General features: G+C 44.2%; 1 protein-coding gene across 1 annotated transcript in view; it reads left to right on the forward strand.

The window, feature by feature from the left end:
* MARCHF4 (membrane associated ring-CH-type finger 4) overlaps nt 1-20,206 on the forward strand; it is a 104,738-nt gene that overhangs the window by 19,265 nt on the left and 65,267 nt on the right. The gene's annotated exons all lie outside the window — the stretch shown is intronic.

Here is a 20,206-nt window from a genome sequence, read left to right on the forward strand (position 1 = left end):
GCCGAAACCCAAAAAAAAAAAAAAAAAAAAAAAAAAAAAAAAAAAAAAGCCCTAACCATCCTGATCTTGGACTTCTAGCTCTCAGAGCTGTGAGCAGTAAATGTCTGCTGTTTAAGACACCCAGCCTATGATATTTTGTTATAGCAGCCTGAGCAGACTAATACAGTGGGCGAGGGGAGACTTATGAAACGTATCATTTTTAACCATCTCAGTAGCTGACATGTCACCCTCCCAGTCACTCCTTCAGAACATCGAGCACCTACAGTGAGTCCATCCTTTTCCCAGCCCTGGGAATTTGTCAGTGAGAGTCAGACAATGTCCCTGCCCTCTAGGACTTACTTTCTCGATATCGGAGGCAGAAACCTGTAGACATCAGACAGGCCAGAATTGAGGGGCATCCAGCAAACAATTAGGCAATAGTTTTCAGGGGTTCTAAATGTTACTCAATGTTACTTAACGTAGGGTGGGCATCATTCCAGTTTCCCTGGGGATTGATGAGTTTCCCAAGATGTGGAGCTTACGGTGTTCAAACTTGGACAGTCCCAGACCGACCTGGACAGTCGATCACCCTATAAGAATGTTCCAGCTAACTACACTGTAGACTAATACACCCCAGGACAATAACTCCGGTGCTCAGTGCCTACCTGCCGTAAGTTGGGTAGCACTTGTTGATTGACTGGCTGATGGGTGACTGTTTTCACACTCTAGGAGAAAGCAGCCATTAGCTGTTTGCCAGGCTGCTTAGAGTCAAGGAGGTGTGATCTCTGAGACCCTCCTTTTTGATCTCATACAGGGCAGGAGGGAGGGCTTCAGAAGTTAGATCTCCAGTACAAAGCGTCTCAGATTTTAATGTGCGTATGAATCACCTGGAGCCCCTGTTGAGCTGCAACATCTGACTTCCACGCATCTGGAGCAGAGCCTGAAGATCTGCATCCCGACGGGTACCCAGATCAATGCAGATACTTTCTGTCCACAGACCACAACTGGAGTATCAAGGGGCTCAGTAGTTCTCATCCTTAGAATTATCTGGGGGGGCTGGGGGGGCGGATTCTACAGATCTGCAGCCACAAACCCAGACCAATTAAGTCAGTCACTAGGGGCCAGAGCAGACATCAGTATTTTTAACTCTCCCCAGGTGATTCCAATGTGCACACAGGGCTGCAAATCCCAGGGAGGGGAAGGAGAGAAAAGTTCTGCCTGATGATAAGGACTGATGGATTGGTCCAGGTGGGCTAGGCTGTGATGTCAAGAGATTTATTGGAAGTGGAGTCAGAAATCTAAAAGAAGTCTAGAGGCAAAATTGTTTTAAAAAATTGGGGGCATAATGGTTTGTGTTCTTTGGCCTTTTAGCAGGGCATCAACAATGTTTCCCTTGCCCTCAGGGTGATGGAGCCCAGTGTGCAACCTTGGGGAGATGCAGGAGGTCCCGCTCTGAAAGTATCTGATAGCAGAGAACAGAGGTCGCGAAACCAGCAAATCACAGGTTTCACAGACTGAGTCATCTAAACGGGTCCTCCAACTATTCAGAATTTCTTTCATTTCCTTGCGTGTGGATGCTTTCTAGCATCTGTTTCCAACATTTCCCATTCTCATCAAGCTGCCAACCTCCTTCCAGCAGATGACCTTGCCTCCTACTTTACTGAGAAAATAGGGGTCAGCCATTCACATGCCATCATCTCTCCCCTCCCGCCGGCCATCGCTCCCTCTTCACTTCTGCAAATGTCTGTCTTTACCTAGGCTCTCCCCTTCCCTCCTACCTGCCTCCTTCCCAAAGTGACCACACCAGTGCCCTTTGCCCCAGCATCCTCCGTCTCCTCCGACTTCACTTCATCCATTGCCACCGCCAGACTCTTTCCATCACGTGCTCTCCACTGGCTCCCTCTCCTCTGGATACAGGCGTGTTCAGGTCTTTAATATCCCTTAAAGGGGCAGCACTTCCTCTTTCATCTCCTCACGCCCACTCCAGTTGTGCATTCCGTTTCCACCTCCACCACCTACTGAAAATGTTCCTTGGAAGGTCCTTGGTGATCTAATTCAAAAATCATGTGGCCTTTCAGAACGCTCTCCTCCCTAGATTCCTCTGCACATTAGGCACTCTGGAGTTCCCACTCCTCGCCTATATGTTTCTGCTTTCGTCTTTGCTAACATCGTGTGCAGTGAAAACGAGGACTTGCGGCTCAGCCCCCATCCCCTTGCTGCTTGTGAAGTCCTGTCCAGGTTTCAGGCCGCTCATTTGTGGGTCCTCAAGTCAGTTGCATGATTGAGTTGCAACCAGCATTCCCTTTCTCCACCCGCTGTCCTACCGTTGAAATAGACAAGAATAGGATGCGAAAACATTTGCATGCATTACATGTGGGAAGGCGAGTATTGTTGAGAGGCTCCTATTCTAGTTTGTCATTCTGTACTGCCAAGCTGGGAAGTAAAAACAACATTTCCCACACCTCTGCAACATTTCTAAAATCACAGTAAGACTGTCTTCTGAAAACTGAGCCCTTCTCTCAAACTCCCTCTTCTGCTGATGGTTTCTCCAGGGTAATATCCTCCCATCTGTGACTTTTCCCTCTCCTTCTGTCCACACCGACTGTCACTAGGTCCTGCTCCGAGGAGTTGAGCATTCATCCTCCCACACACATCTCTCCTGGCTTCAGCGGCAGTTACAGATATCACTATTCATACCCCAACTATGATAATAGGCTTCAAACTACTCTCCCAACCTCCAGTCTCACAAAGCCCCCCAGTCCGTTACAATCCTGAACTGTCATTTACAAGCTAACCCTACCTGCAAAGTGGAAATATTTAATACTTTTCTCTTAGGGCTGTTCTTAGGATTAGTTGAAAGATACATAAGGAATATGTATAAACCTGGATAAAGGATATGTCAAGAGGCTGGCACACGTTAGGAACTCAGATATTACTCTCCAGCCTCCTAATTCATCAGACATTCTGCTGCTGAACCTTCTATGGCTCCCTATTGCCTACTGAAAAAAAAATATCTCAATATCCTGGTCTTAGTCTCCTAAGGGTCCTTCAGTTTAGCCACAGCCTTCCGTCTAAGCCTTCTTTTTCTGCTGGTTCCTGTGCTTCTGGACAGTGGGACGACTCACCATTCCTCCCACAGACATGCACATTCTCGTCTCTGTCCTCTTTTCCTGGGCAGTGCCTTCTGCCTAACTGGTCCTTGCCCTCAATGCCATGCCACCTCTCTCTGACCTCGTTATCACAGTACAGTCTTGCAGAAGGGGACACAGGAGCCCCTCACACACACACACACCAGCTGGTGGCTCCACTGGAGACCTGTGGAAGCAGATTGGGTTCCAGCCCAGGCACTGCAGGCATCTTCAAGGGCAGGGTGTACTGCTGCACATGGTAATCAGTTCCCTGGGACCCAGTGCAAAGAAGAAGGTGGCATGTGGACCTTTCTGCAGGTTTGTGGAAAATAAAACCTCACCCCTGACTCTCTTTGCAGGGTCCCTACCTCTCCCACCATGAGCCAGATTTGCTCATTCCTCTGGCTGGAATAAAGTCCAGAATCTTTCTAACATACCTACTCCATTCCCACTTCTACATATAGATTGTACCCACGCACCCCTATGTCCCGACCTCTCCCATAGCCATCCTGCCACTCACAGCCACCCCAGCTCCCTTGCTGGGCCCTCTGCAGGTCTGCCCTCAGCACCAGCCCATGCATCAAAAGGACAGGTGCCTACTGGAGCACCAGAACATTTTTGCACCCAAAGGTGTCCTTTCTTCTTCTGGAGACAGGAAATCCTGGATTCAAATAGCCGCCCTCTCTTGTACCAGTGACCTTGTGGACTCCTGCCGCCCCATAGAAAACACCTTCGGTTCTTCTTATCTGTCAACTGGAGGGAACAGTATGAACGTGATAGGTGGTTGTGAGAATTAACTTCAGTTTAACCTGTAAAGTGCAGCACAGTTCCTGGTATCCTAAGGCCACAGGGTTCAAAGTGGGTGCTCTTGGGGGGGTGTGTGGGCAAAGATGCATTTTCTTTGATCTGGGCTGGGCATATAGTTATTTTTAATCAAAAGAGTCCACACATCTATGTGTTAGCATACAGTATTTGTTTTTCTCTTTCTGACTTACTTCACTCTGTATGACAGACTCTAGGTCCATCCACCTCACTGCAAATACCGTATGCTAACACATATATATGGAATCTAAAAAAAAAAGATTATGAAGAACCTGCGGCAGGACGGGAATAAAGACGTAGACCTTATAGAGAGGACATGGGAGGGGGAAGGGTAAGCTGGGACGAAGTGAGAGAGTGGCATGGACATATATACACTACCAAATGTAAAATCGATAGCTAGTGGGATGACTCTTGAAGAACTGGAAGATCCAGAATCATTGGGCCCTTCCTTCCCTTGAGACACTGTGGGCTGTTGCTAAGTAGTGGTTGTCCCTCACTGTAGGCTGTTTGCTACAGTCCCTCCTCAACCCCCTGATCTGCTGCTCCGTGTACATGGCTGAAATTCAATATTGCTGTAATATCCCCAAACTTCCATGCCGGTTGGTGAGCAGCTGCTGTCTGGGGCTCTACCATCCTGGCTATCCCAGTTCCTCCCTTGGGACTCCACTTCCCTGGTATCACCAAGCTCCAGCAATTAAAGGGTTAATGCCAAGCGCAGCAGGGGGCCTTTGGGAACCTTTGTGCTACCCAGGTAGATGAGTGGTTGATGTCTGTGCAGGTCCTGTTGCCAAATATTTTGAACAACATCACAGCCCAGACATAAGAGAGCTTGCCCCACTGTGTCCACCTCCGAGTCCCCAGCCTTGAGAACAGGTCCTGGCACACAGTAGGTGCTGTTTGTTGACTAACTGACTCTGCCTTATACTTTCAAAAATGTTAGCTTCCTCTCCTTTGCCTCATCCTCCCCTTCCTTTGATGCTAACAGGAAGGAAAGCAGTCCACCCTGGATCCTGTCTGTTCACTCAGCCCTCCCTCAACCGCCCTCAATCCACACTGGCTGCTGTGGGTGGGGTTGGGTTGGGTCTGGTGGTGACCCCGGCAGAAGCCCTGCAGCAGCAAGCAGGCCTCCTCCAGAAGCCAGAGGCAGAGAACACAGACGGTGCCTTCTGCCTTGTGGGCAGCCAAAGGTAGTCATGCGTGGGAGACTGCGAGTGCAATCAAAACCATTTTATTTCTCAGACAATAGAAAGAAACAGAAGAGCGATCTCAGGACAGAGAAGGAGTTGCAAAATGGTATAAATTAATGAAAATGATTCTGCTGGCACTTCTCACTGCTTGCCTGCCTCCTTGGAACGGTTCTAGCAGCTGCTGCCCTGGGCGCCCAGCACTTGGGGGTCTGGTACTCGGGGAGGGCAAAAACTTGGGAATCTGAAAGCGGAAGGGAGTGTCACTAGTTCTTCGAGAAGCTGAATGACTCAGAGGAGAGTGAGGGGGAGGGAGAGGGAGTTGACGCGCAGCTGTGGCGCTGTCCACAGCCTGGACAGGAACGCGTGGACATCCAGTTTGAGAAGCCAAGGAAGCTTCGATGGGAGTCCTGCACTGCTCCTGGCTGGGTAACCTTGGGCAAGCTGCCTCACCTCTCTGGGCCCCAGTGTTCGCATCACTGAGTAGACTGGGCTAGTGGAGCTTCCAAGACCCTACCCGCCCTGATATTCAAATACTCGTCATGAATGCCCCCAACTCCATTTCCTCTGTTGCAATTATTTGGCTTGTCTCTCTCTCTCTCTCTCTTTCAGCCTGGAGCTCCTCCTCAATGCCAGGAATTATTTCCTTTCTGTTTTTGGTCATGAGGTCCGAGGAGCCTGGGAGGTTCTGTGTCTGTGCTGGAATGACAGAATGATGGACAGAGGGATGGCCAAGCCCATTGCAGGCAGCAGCCAGGCGGGCTACTTACAGTGGAAAATGTGGTGGAGGATTAGGTCAAATCACTGGCTTTGACTGGATTCGCGTGGGGTTCATTAGTTCACACTGAGACTCGGGCCTGGAAGCCCCCCCTTTCTCCTCTCCCTCCCCCTCCCCCAAGGATACCGTCAGGTGGAAGGCTGTGGAGGACAATGTGTGTCAGTTCCTGGCTTGAAACTGACGGCCAGCCCAGCAAAATCATGGGGGGTTTATATTCATGTGTCACCCTAGATTTGCAAAAACTGCAACAACGCAGATGGGAAAGTTTCCCCCGCAGCGCACCCAGAGGTCCCTCATTTTGGCCATGAACACTAAGCATGGCTCCCAGAGACCAGGCTGCAACACCAAGCAGGCAGCAGGCTTTGCGGAGATGCTCCAGGGAGCGGTGATAGGTCTGAAGAGCTGGGCCCACCCCCTCGACTTCCTGTTTCCTTTGTCTGGGGCCAGGGCTGCTGGCGAGGTGTGGGAAGGAGGCAGGCAGCTCCGACTGGAAATTGGCTTCTGCGTCCAGGCGGGCTCCGAGGGAAAGGGGGCCGGGCTGGGGGCGGGGCCCAGCGGGCGGAGAGCCGGCGGCTGCTTGATGTAAGGAGTTGGTTTCGAATCACGCCAGCAGGAGGCCTAGAGAGATGGTGGAAATTAAGTGCACGACTCCCCCGAGGCTCCCTGGTCCCCTATCACCCGGGCAGAGTCCCAGGTGATAATGGGGTCTCCTGGAGGGTCTCCGTGGGATCCCTCATGATGCCTGTTTTATATTCGAGGGACCCCAGTAAAACCCAGAGCCCCAAGTCGGTGCCTGCCCCACGGTGGGCAAATGAATGACCAGGAGGGCAGGGGAGGGTTTGCAAAGGACTGTACAACTGCCAGGCTCCTTGAGTTAATGCCACTTTCGCTCTTGCTGAAGAAAAACACTTCTCAGTTGACCAGCTAAGAGAGAAGAGTGTGTCTCAAGGAAGGAGGGGGGATGAAGGAATGAATGGATTTTGTGTTTGACATATTTACTAAGAAACGTGGAAACTGCTTAGCACCTGCTAATCTGAGTCAGAGCAACCTGAATTCCCTGCGATGTGCAAATGCCAAGGGAGCCGGAGCTGGAAGGAGGGGTGGATCTTCCAAAGGGAATCATGGCCTTTTATCAGTTGAGGATGGAGGAACTGAGGGAGGTGCTGAGGAAGGCGGGGTCATTAACTGCACCTAGGATTTCTTGGCATCTTCTGTCAGAGGCCAAGCACTTTCTTCTTTCATGATATGGCTGCTGCTGGAGGGGATCTGGGCATGGGATCTTGGTGACCAAGGTCTATCCTCTCAAACTATAGTGCAGGAATTACAATACTGAAGGTCAAAGACTGGTCCAAGGTCACCCTCTCTTGTAAATTGGAGATGATAATAGCACCCACTTCAGAGGGTTGCTGTGAGGGTTAAAGGTCTTGCCATGTAGTAGGTGCTCAATGGATGTGGATGATCATTTCAAGACTCTGGAGTCTCGGAGCCATGAGTGTCCTGGCTCAGCCAGTGAGTAGCTGTGAGACGATATGGATCAGGGTCTGTTCAGGAAAACAGGGCCCCCGCTAAGTACTTCAAGGAGGGAACTAATTACGGAGGTGTTGGTGGAGCTATAAGTCCAGGTAGAGGCAAGTCGGAAGAGCCATGGAGTAAGGTGGTACCATCCCTAAGGTGGAGGGACAGAGGGAGGAGCCTGCGAGGTTACTGGAGCCTGGGAATCCAGGCTTCCTGGTGGGATCTGGGAACACTTAGGAAGGGTTATCGGGGATGGGGTGGGGGTTAGAACTGAGGAGGCTACATAGCTACTGCTGAAGTTGTTACCTGAAGCTGGGAGGAAATGAACTTCTCCCCAGCTCCCACCTTCCAACCTCCCACTCGGCTGGACCAGTTGGCAAGGAAGCCTAAGAAGTGTAGTCTCCAGGGGTCTATGCCCTCCAACATAGAGCAGAACAGGGCAAGGCAAGGAGGGAGCTGCACAGGGAGCTGGAGCACACTACTTACCCTCTGAAGCTTTAATATTCCAAACTGCTCAAGAAAAAGTGGGGAAAGGGAGAGAATGATGTCTGACCTGGTGTGACTCTTATGAGGCTTACACGAGATAAGGTGAACAAAGCCCACAGCACAGTGCCTGGTTGTAGTAAGTATTCAGTAACTGTGGTTCATGCCAGTCCTCCTTTCAGGGTCCAATTCGTATGTCACCTCTTCTGGAAGTCACTGCTGACCTCTGTGATCTGACACCACCTTGCTCATATCTTCAGCAGAGTGTTGATCACGCTGCGGTGCTGTTTGGGATCAAATGTCTGTCTCTTCCACTGGAGGATGGGCTCCTGGGGGTGGCTTCCTCCTTTGGCATTCCTTGCTCTCAGAGCGCCTGTCACTCAATAGTTATTGGACGAAAGCCCAGTAGGCCAACGTACAACATGTAACTCTTCAAAACCGTCTCCAGAGTTCATGGGCTATGGAGTTCTAGAAGTTTAGTGAAGGGAAAGGACAAACAAGGCGAGAAACATAAAGTTCAAGGAAGATGAGAAGTGTGAAGGTTTGGAGAAAGATGTAGGGGCTTGTTCACAGCGAGGATTGTCAGATCTCCTGGCTTCTAAGCTAGTGGGTGATTAGAATTTTTTTTCTCTTTATTAAAAAAACAGATATTCATTGGGGTTGGCATATATACACTAATATGTATAAAATAGATAACTAATGAAAACCTGCTGTATAGCACAGGGAACTCTACTTCGTTGTACAGTAGAAACTAACACAGCATTATAAAATAACTATACCCACCCCCCCCCAAAAAAAACACATATTCAGTGTGGAAAATTTATGTAAACAAAAGAAGAAAATAAAAGTTATCCATAATGCCAATCACCCAAAATAACCACAGTAAATATTTTGGAGTTTATCCACTCAGTCATACACATATGGCATTTTCTTTCTTGCTAGAATAGTTTCAGTCTGTTCTGCAACCTATTTTTTTTAAACTTAACAATAATGCTTGAGCAACTTTCCAAGACATTAAATACTCTCTTACAGCACAAATTACAAAGCTTTACACTAGTTCACTATACACATTCACTTTTATTTAACCAACCCCCTCTTACTGAAATTTTTAGCTTATCTGTAATATTTAACTGTACTAGAAAATTCTATAATGAAATCTGTGTAGCTTAATCTTTTTGCACATTGTCATTATTTCCTTAGGATAATTTCCTAGAAGTAGAATTACTGATCAAAGAACATGCTCATTTTTACAGCTTTTAACAAGGATTGCCAAATTGCTTTCAAGAAAGAGTTTTTTAAAAAAATTATTTGCATTCCCCATTTGCTATAGAGGAAATGGTTCTGGGTAAACTTACCAACACTGAATTGATCTAATGCTGTTTTGCCAAAAATCAATTCATCAATTTGCAAAATGGCCAGTTGGGAAAGAAGGGGATAGACAGATAGATAGATAGATAGATAGAGCAAGGTAAAGCCAATTCATTAAATGACCAATTAACAGAATAAATAATTTAACACATGTACTGATTAACAGTGTTGTAAAGCAATTTCTATTGCATGGGAAAATTTTCATGTGGCTTTGGAGATCACCATTTAGAGTGAGTGGACTAGATTTCATTTTGTCTGTATAGTAGCAGTTTAAGGATTGCTCCCTTTGTTGAAACTATGGGGTTTTGTGTGTGAGAGTATCTTTAATAATCAAAAATTTATATTTTCTCATTAGAAGCCAGAATGTTGGCATTTTAAATGGGAATCTTTCCATTTTTACTGATTTCTTTTGAATTCTTTTTTTTTTTTTTTTTTTTGGTGCAGAGTCTGCATTGGGTCTTTGTTGCTGCGCGTGGGCTTTCTCTAGTTGCGGCTGTGGTGTGCGGGCTTCTCATTGCGGTGGCTTCTCTTGTTGCGGAGCACGGACTCTAGGCACGCGGGCTCAGTAGTTGCGGCACGTGGGCTCTAGAACGCAAGCTCCGTAGTTGTGGTGCACAGGCTTAGTGGCTCCACCACATGTGGGATCTTCCCGGACTGGGGATCGAACCTGTGTGCCCTGCATTGGCAGGCGGATTCTTAACCACTCCGCCACCAGGGAAGCCCCTGAATTCTTTTTAACATCATTTTCTGTTGCCACACTTTTAACATTTTTATGAGACTTCCACTCATTTCTCAATAGTCCCTTGATTTATTTCTAGCAATTAGTAAATAAAATATGACATGTGATATGCATACTACTGTTACTTCTTAGTTCCCCTCTTAGCTGAAAATTCTCTAGCATTTTTAGGATTAGTAAACAGTTTGCTTTTTATCCTTCCTTAATGATTTAATATTGATGGTTAGCGTCTGTCATATTTGAGACACTCATCATACTCTTCATTACAGTAATCTCTCCTGGATTCTTGTGCCCTTTTTTCTGCTGCTAATTACTCTTTCATGTCAAGTCTTCTGCAAACTTCTGACAAGTCATCATATTCCAATTACTCCTTGTTAGAAACCAAAATGCCAAGATTTCATATCCGATGGAACTGTTTCCTCTGATTTCTTTAGTGTGCTAGTGAATTTCTTTCATTTTTTTCAATTATATGTATTTTTAGCATTAATTTGCCAATTCCCCAAATTGCATATCATGTACTTCTAGCAGTTAAATTTTTAAATTTCAGCATTTCTTCTGTGTGATAGGATTGTTTGGGACATTTTTGCATGTCATTTTCTGTTTATCCAATCTTTAGCCATTGGGAGCATTCTTTTATCAGTTCCTCAAATGGCATATCAGCTTTAATTTAGAATTTCTGGAATGAATTGATGTGATAGTTTCTGCCTCTTTCTTGCTTAGCTCGTCTTTTGGTATTTATAAGATTAGGGGCCAATTAACGTTTGGCTTCTTTGTAGGTTTATGGTTATGGTGAATGTATAACAAATTTTGTGATTCTCTTTTGCATTGTTATCTTCACTTTGACCAGTTTTGTCCTGAATTGTGAACTATATAAAGTTTCTACAGATTCCTACCAAATTGATCTTACTGTTTATTTTTTTCTGACATACAAATCATACATCATCACTAGCCATTTGAACAGTGGGAATAGTCCTGAAGGTTCCATCCCCACACCAATCCTCACAGTACTCCAGATTCCATGGGTTATTTTCAGGGTGAATTTGGTCAATTTGCCCACTTATTGGACTAACCGGCTATTTGGGAAAATCCATGTTTTATCAAATTCTTTTCTGATAAGACAGTCTGCTTCCTTGTGGAGGTGCTATCTCCTTGCATCCTTGCCACTATATTAGTTTTTTATTGTTGCTGGAATTGCTACAATCTTAGTAGCTCTAAGTAGCACAGATTAATTTTCTTACAGTTCTGTAGGTGCGGAGCCCAATATGGGTCTCACTGGGCTAAAGTCAAGATGTTGGCACACCATCTGCTCCTTTCTGGAGGCCTTAAGGGAGATCTCGTTTAATCTCATTCAGACTGTTGGCAGTAGTCAGTTCCTTGTGCTTATAGGACCGATGTCCCTGTTTTGTTGCCGGTTGTAAACTGAGGGACTTCTCAGCTTCCAGAGGCTCATGGGCCCCTTTTGCCATCTTCAAAGCCAGCAACAGCTGTCAGTCCTTTTGCAACTGACAGAGCACCATTTATGAGAAGTCTAGCCTTTCCCCCACTGCCTTGTGATTTCACATTTGTCATAAATCAAGTAACCGTGGATATATATATGTGGGCCTGTTTCTGGACATTCTGCTCTGTTCCACTAGTATTTTAAATTAGTTCAATACCACACTGAACTAATTTCTGTGGTTCTATTATTAGTCTTGCTATGGTAGTGCAAACAGCTTTGTTCTTCTTCAAGATTGTGTTGGTTCTTCTTGGCCCTTTGCATTTCCACATAAATTTTAGAATTAATGTATCAATTTCCATAGAAAGATGGGATTTTGATTGGTATTGTATTGAATCCATAGATGTACTTAGGGAGAGGAGCATCCTCTTCATTTAATTTATTAAATAAATTTAATAAATCTACTTAATAATATTTGTTAAAGAAATTTGTTAAATTTCTCTCAGCAAAGTTTCGTAGTTTTTGATATTAAGTCCTTGCACATCCTTCATAAGATTTATTTTTCAGTATTTGAAATTCTTGGTGCTATTGTAAATGATATTATTAAAATATTTTTAACTTTCTGTTTGTCACTAATATATATATGGATGTTTTATAAGCCCTAAAATCAAGAAATTTTGCTGAACTTATTTTAATTATAATAATTTATAGATTAATTTTTCCAAGGTACCTAATAATATTGACTACAAGTAATGTAATTTTATTTCTTTATTTCGAATTCTTATAAAGAGCTGTACTTTTTTCTTGATAGATGAAGAGACTAAGATTTCCAGGCTATTTGAATACAAATGGTGATAGTGAGTTTCTTTGTCTCATTTTTTATTTCAGGGGGAAATCTTTCAGTATTTCTCCATTAAGTATTATTTTTGCTTTAGAAGTTTTGTAGGTGTTTTTTGTTTTTTGTTTTTTTTTTAAATTTTATTTATTTATTTATTTATGGCTGTGTTGGGTCTTCGTTTCTGTGCGAGGGCTTTCTCTAGTTGCGGCAAGTGGGGGCCACTCCTCATCGCGGTGCGCGGGCCTCTCACTATTGCGGCCTCTCTTGCTGCAGAGCACAGGCTCCAGACGCGCAGGCTCAGTAATTGTGGCTCACGGAGCTAGTTGTTCCACGGCATGTGGGATCTTCCCAGACCAGGGCTTGAACCCATGTCCCCTGCATTGGCAGGCAGATTCTCAACCACTGTGCCACCAGGGAAGCCCTGTAGGTGTTTTATAAAAGATTTAGAAATTCTCCTCCAGTCCTAGTTCACTAAGAACTTTTATCATGAATGGGTGTTAAGTTTTAGTAAATCTTTTTTTCTTCATCTATTGATATGGTCATATGATTTTTCTCCCTTATAAATAAATAAATAAACATATTTATTATGTTTCTAAGGTGAACTACATTGCTTGGTTTTCATTTGTTAAACAATCCTTGCATTTCTGTATAAACCCCCTGGATCCTGGTGTGCCGTCTCTTTGTATATCACTGGATTCAAGTTGCTGATGTTGTCTAGGATTTTTGTGTCATGTTCATGGTAGAGATTGGCCAGTAATTTTCTTTCTTTTAATGACAGATTTTAGTATCAAAGTTATACTGGCTTCATAGAATGTAATTTCTCTCTTTTTCTTTTTAGTTTGTATAACATTGATATTATTTATTTTTAAATATTTGGAATAATTCATCAGTGAAGACATTTGGGCCTAGAGCATTCTTTGTGTGAAGATTTTTAGTTATGAATTTAATTTATTTAGGAGATATAGTGATGTTAGATTTTCTATTTCTTTTATGTTGGTTCATATGTTGTACTTTTCTAGAAAGTGTCCATTTCACCTACATTTTCCAAAACTTTTGGCACAGGGAGTTATAATATTCTATTATTAGCTTTTTAATGTCTTAAAGGTCTGTGACGAACTTAATTCCTGATATAGGTAATTTGTGCTTTTCCTCTTTCTGTCTTATGAGTCTTATTAGAGATCTACCCATTTTATTATTCTTTTCAAAGACTCAGTTTTTGGCTTTGTTGGGTTTCTCTGTTGTGAATTGTTTTCTACTTCATTAACTTCTGATCTTATTTTTATTTTTTTTTGTGGTACGCGGGCCTCTCACTGTTGTGGCCTCTCCCGTTGCGGAGCACAGGCCCCGGACGGGCAGGCTCAGCGGCCATGGCTCACGGGTCCAGCCGCTCTGTGGCATGTGAGATCTTCCCGGACCGGGGCACGAACCCGCGTCCCCTGCATCGGCAGGTGGACTCTCAACCACTGCGCCACCAGGGAAGCCCTCTGATCGTATTTTTATGATTCCTTTCCTTCTACTTTCTTTGGGTTTAATTTGCTGTTCTGTTTCTAAATTATTCAGGTGAATGCCTAAATTACTGATTTTTTTAGCCTTTCTCTTTTCTAATACAAATGTATAAGGCTCTCAGTAAATCTTTAGTTGCATCACCCATTTTGATATATCATATTTTTATTACTAAGAATGGAAATTTCCATTGTGATTTCTTCTTTGACCTGTGGATTATTTAGAAGCTTATTACTTAACCTCCAAACATTTGGTGATATTCTAGTCATTTTTTATTATTGATTCCTAGTTTAATTTGACACAGAGAATATTCTGAGTGGTTTCAGTTCTTGAATTTTCTTAGAACTTGCATAATATATGTTCAAATTTGGGAAATGTTTCACGTGCACTTAGAAAGAATGTACATTTTATCATCAGTATTAACAGTGTTTTGCCTATATCTGTAGGTCAACTCGGTCATTCAATTTTGTTTTTCAGACCTTCCATATCCTTACTTTTTTCTTTTCCTTGTCTGCTTATTCTATCGGTTATTAAGGGAGATGTGTGAAGTTTTCCTCTGTGATGGCAGCTTTGTTTGCTTCTCCTTTTAGTTCCGTCCATTTTTGCTCTCTATATTTTGATTTTTATGTAAGTTATACATAAATTAAGAATTGTTATAAATTCCTGATAGATCGACCGTATTATCATGCCTTCCTACATTTTCCATAAACAGCTGACAAACTGTGGGAGACAGCCTCATCCGCTGAGATGCTAACAACAGCTCTAACAGCCCCTGGAGCACAAAGCTGGGATTTAACAGGAGACACAGTGAAGCAGAACCATAAGTCCTGGGATCTGCCAGCTGGGAAGCTTGAACAACTCATTTAATACTTGTGAGCCTCAGTTTCTTCGGCTCTAAACAGCTGGGTTGTATACCTGCTTGCCTTACCTGTTGTACAGGTATATTCAAGGTTAAATGAGATAGCAAGTGTGAAAACACTGCATAAATTCTAGAGCAGAGATTGTGAACTAATACATGGGCTGCACTCAGGCAAGCAGGCTTTTTTTTTTTTTTAACATTAAAAAGTCATATTTCACATAAAGATACAGATTTCTGCCTTTCCCTCTGGGAAGAAAAATCTGACAGCTGTAGGCCTGGCATCAGACACATGGCCAGTGGGCTGTGGCTGAGCATATGTTCACCCTCAGCTCACTCTCACAACACAATCTCAGTTGTGTCACACCCTCCCCTGCTTAACACGTGCACACATGCACTTACACTGCCAGGCTTACACATCTTTACCCGCCTCTTCTTTTTTTTTTTTTGCGGTACGCGGGCCTCTCACTGTTGTGGCCTCTCCTGTTGCGGAGCACAGGCTCCGGACGCGCAGGCTCAGCGGCCATGGCTCACGGGCCCAGCCGCTCCGCGGCATGTGGGATCTTTCTGGACCGGAGCACAAACCCGTGTCCCCTGCATCGGCAGGCGGACTCTCAACCACTGGGCCACCAGGGAAGCCCTACCCGCCTCTTCTTGATCTGTGGCTCTTGCTAAAGCATTATGTCATTATTAATTGTTTTTACTCATTTAGAAGTCAGACACACAGAGGGACAGAGATTTTTAGTGTTTAGTGTTGCTAAGTGCTGAAACACATAGCTGAGGGAGGTTGTAGAAACACTTTCCCTGGAGACTTAAAAATAAAACTGATGCACAGCCTCTCCTGGATGCAGGGGAAAAGCAGAATGACTGTACCAAGTTCTCCCAGGTTTTAAATTGGGCTGGGGGTGGGCAGGAGCTAGTTCAGACTCTGTATGTTGGAGGAGGTGAAGGTGGAGATTTTTCATAGGTAAATTATATATTGTAGTATAACTCAACATTTGGGAAACAAAAGGTTTTTGCAATATAGACAACAGAAAGAGCATGAGGTTTTTGCTTATCAAAAAGATTCATGGCTTTTTCAAAATTTATTGAACTGACCACTTAAAACCTGTGAATTTCACTGTATGTAAATTATATCTCAATTTTTTTTTTTTAGATGTTGGGGGCAGGAGTTTATTAATTAATTAATTTATTTGTGCTGTGTTGGGTCTTCATTTCTGTGCGAGGGCTTTCTCTAGTTGTGGCAAGCGGTAGCCACTCTTCATCGCGGTGCGCGGGCCTCTCACTATCGCGGCCTTTCTTGTTGCGGAGCACAGGCTCCAGACGCGCAGACTCAGTAGTTGTGGCTCACGGGCCTAGTTGCTCCGCGGCATGTGGGATCCTCCCAAACCAGGGCTCGAACCCGTGTCCCCTGCATTAGCAGGCAGATTCTCAACCACTGCGCCACCAGGGAAGCCCATATCTCAATTTTTAAAAGCACAAAGTGAAAACAAATATTGTTGTTTGGGACGCATGGGGTAAACTATAATTCTAACCTGTATCAGGCACTTACACTATACTAAGTACCTCACATGGATTAATTTAATTATTTTATTCTCACAATACCTTCTAAGGTGGGTACAATTATTATCCCCATTTTGCCAGATGTTGAAACTGAAGTTCAGGATGATGAAATAACCTACCGATTTCTCCAGATGTTAAGGGGAAGAGCCAAGTCTTAAACTCCAGGTTGAAGAACTCCAGTGCCCAGATTCTCATCCATTCTATTCCATGTTCTAACCATTTGAATGATTGCAAAGAAGAAGAAAATTAATGATGGCAATCTGGAGGAGTGCCAACTTAAACACCTGATGATAAACACACTTTGCTTATTCAGTTTTAGGTCCACTGATTCAGAAAAGCCAAGCCTCCCAAAGAGGTATCATTGGGTTCTTATGGGCAGGGTAGTCTAATTCCATACAAGAAAGCAAGGATACTTGGAAGCACTGGTAGCTCCTTCTCAAGGAAAATTATGACCTCTTTGGCCTTAATAGTAACTGGCTTTGTTTTCTTCAGGACATCTCATGACAAGATGTTTCTGTCTGTACAGAATACACACTGACCCAGGCAGAGAGGTCATCTGAATAACCTGAAACCAGTGGTTCTTAATTTGAGCATTTGATTCTCAAATCTAAATGCTAAGAACCCTGCCCACAAAAATAGTGTTCGTGGTTCAGAGATCCCCTGAAGCTCATTCGCAGACCCCGAGTTAAACACCTTTGCTCCAAACCAGGATAGGGCCATGTTCCAGGGACCTCAGCCTTCAACTTCTCTGATGATTCCAGGCATCTCGTCACCAGTTGCCAATCATGTGGTTTTAGTTTTCTTCTCTCCTAGTGGCTTGGTGTCCATCTCTTGCTTTCTCCTTGTCTCCTGGAAAGTTGGTCCGGTAACACATTGCAGGAGAAGCTGGCTTTGCTGATTCTCGTTCCTGTTACTCCTCTTGGCCACCTCTAGTCATCTTCGGTAATTTACATTTATTCACCGGTACAACACACACACCTAATTATGCCTCATTGTGCACAACAGGTTTTTGTTTGTTTGTTTGTTTTGCGGTACGCGGGCCTCTCACCGCTGTGGCCTCTCCCGCTGCGGAGCACGGGCCGCGGACGCGCAGGCCCAGCGGCCATGGCTCACGGGCCCAGCCGCTCTGCGGCATGTGAGATCTTCCCGGACCGGGGCACGAACCCGTGTCCCCTGCATCGGCAGGCAGAGTCCCAACCACTGCACCACCAGGGAAGCCCCTGCACAACAGTTTTGATCAGTCTAGTCCTCGTTTCACAGCTATCTCAGTTACAGAGACTTGTATAACAGGGCTTTGTCCACAGGTCCACCATGTATGGATGTGATGATTTTTCACTGGAAAGAGTACCGGTTTGGGTTGGAGGGGGGTGCTGGTCAGTAGGGGTAGAAATCTAGCCCATTCTTTACTCTTCAAGCCAGGTGCCCTGGCCCAAGGTTGGGTTTTTCTAGAGGAACAGGCATCTGTTTCTAGATCAAACAAATGCAGGGTCTGGGACAGTTGCAGTCCTGTCTGCAGTGTCACCAGGGAGCCCATTAGACTGATATATCAGAGGATAAAATAACAATGTCTCTATTCTGGTTTTGTATCACCAGTTACCTTGTCTCTTCTTTCTCCTCAGTGAATACAACATTCAGTGTTCCCAGGGCTACATTTGCTTGGAGGAATGAGACCTGAAGGATCCATTTCCTGTACTGCCCCATCTCCATTTCACAGGATTCAGGTTTCTGCTATGGCAAGATGAGAGGGAAGGAAGGCAGGAATGGCTGGATAATTTTATTAGCATTTTCCCTCCTCTCTCTTCCTATTTAATTCCTAGCCATCATTCATATCTTGGCTCAAACATTGCTTCTTCAAGGACAGACCAACCCCCTTTTACATGTCACTTATAGCACCACACAGCTCTCTTGCCTTGGACTTACCAGCATTGCAATTTAATATTTATTTTGGATAATGCTATAGATATGAAAATAGATAGATCGGTTTCAAGTACAAATACAAATGGGGAACGCTGTATTTACCATTTTATCCAGGTGGTCTGGCACATGCAAGGTGTTCAATTATATATTTGCTTGAATGAATGAGTGAATGAATGAATGGATGAGTGGGAAGTAGTTAGTACAGATTGTGGGAAGCCTCAGAGTTTTGACTGAGGAGGTAAGACCCTCCTACAAAAGGTAGGAAGCCTATTTCCTAGGCTAAATGCACCCTCTTGTCTCTCCCCTACCTTCCAGTTTTGAACCGTGTATTACAGCTCTGGCTTTCCAATGTAGCCATTCCTCTCTACTCTTACCTAACTTCAGAGAAATTTTTCAAAATCTTACTTAAAGGAAAAGAGGCTACACTATACATCCTTATCTGTGGTGATAAAAATCATGCACTTTGGACTTAGGTAGACCTAGATTTTAAACCTGGGTTGCCCACTTGCTGGCTGTGTAGTTCTGAGCAAATGGTTTAATGTCTCCTCGCCTCAGTTACTTCAATCTGTAAAATGGGTGTGATAATATCTTCCTCATAGGATTAAATGAGTTAAGCTATGTACAGTGTTAATCAGAGAACCTGACCCATAGTAGGTGCTCAATCAGTAGATGCTTTTATTATTAACTAAACTGAATGCTCATAAAAGAGTTGGAGAATTAAGAACCCATAAGAGTTGGGCCAAAAAGAGCTACTATGTGACATCTGCCTTTCTTGTTTATTTCCCAGAAAATATGGAAAGAGGAAAACCTTAACAGCTTGTATAATTTACAGATTTGTTTACGTTCAGTTCTTGTGTTCCCTGAATCTACCTTTGTATCATATAATGGTCCTAAATTCTAAGCAGATTTTTCAACATTCCACTGACACCACCCAGCACACTGGAGAGATGAAGAAGAAACCAACCAAGGCATTGATTGGTGATACAGCTGATACACTCATATGAGATTCCAGATTGGATGAGCATGTCAGGGGGCAGCCATGCCGCAAGCTTGTTGTGTTTCCCGAAAGGCCAGTAGAAGGTCTGTAATCTCTTTGCTCAAAATTATTGTACTTCTCTAGACATTAAACTCCCCACAGCCATGGCTAATTTGAAAATAGCAAAACTCTGGATGAAGTGCAGAAGCCAGGATTACGTTGACCTGATTCAGGTAGGGCCTGGAGAGTTTCTTATTCTCCTGCTCCAAACAGAATGTGTAACTCATCTCCAGAGGTTCAGTTCATTGAGTCCACGAGCATTTATGAGTGTCTGACATGCACTGGGTGCAACTCCGAGTACTGGGGATACAGAAGCACCACCTGCCCTTGAGGGAGTAGATTTGTTTCTAGGGAAACATGTTTTATATTCTGGAAGCATTGCAGCAATCACAAATTTATTTTTTGGAAAAAAAAAAAAAGGAGAAGAAAGTCCATAATCCCATCTCCCTAACGTGATTACTTTTATTTTTGCGTGTTCTTTTGTTACGTCTTTGTTTTGAACAATATCTAAAGAAGTAGTTTTGATGATTCTTCTTGTCACATCGTTAAAGTTTGGGGAGGAAATTGCTTAAGTTATAAGTGCTTCCCGTTAACTAATTCAAAATCCGGTCCTGAGTAATGGACCCCCTGGCTGCCTCTCTGATTTCATTTCCTGTCATTCTCCTCATTCATGGCAGCTTTCATGTAGCTCTTTGCTCAACCATTCTGCTTCTACCTCAGGGTCTGTGAATTTGCACTCTTCTGTCTGGAACAGTGCCCCTTCTGGTCGTCACCCGGCTCATTCCTTCACTTCCTTCCTGTCACTAGAGAGGCCTCCCTGGACCCTCCTCTAGTAGATTCTATCACTCTGTATCCCCTTATCCAGATTTAACCATCTTCACAGGACCTATGACCCTCTGACATATGGTTGGTTTTTTTTTTTTCACATCTTTATTGGAGTATACGACCCAGCAGTCCCACTACTGGGCGTATACCCTGAGAAAACCATAATTCAAAAAGAGTCATGTACCGAAATGTTCATGACATATGTATTTTAAATTACTTGGGTGTGGTCTATCTCCTCCT

The sequence above is a fragment of the Neophocaena asiaeorientalis genome, unplaced genomic scaffold (genome assembly GCF_003031525.2).
Source record: "Neophocaena asiaeorientalis asiaeorientalis breed wild unplaced genomic scaffold, Neophocaena_asiaeorientalis_V1.1 scaffold86, whole genome shotgun sequence".
NCBI classification, from domain to species: domain Eukaryota; kingdom Metazoa; phylum Chordata; class Mammalia; order Artiodactyla; family Phocoenidae; genus Neophocaena; species Neophocaena asiaeorientalis.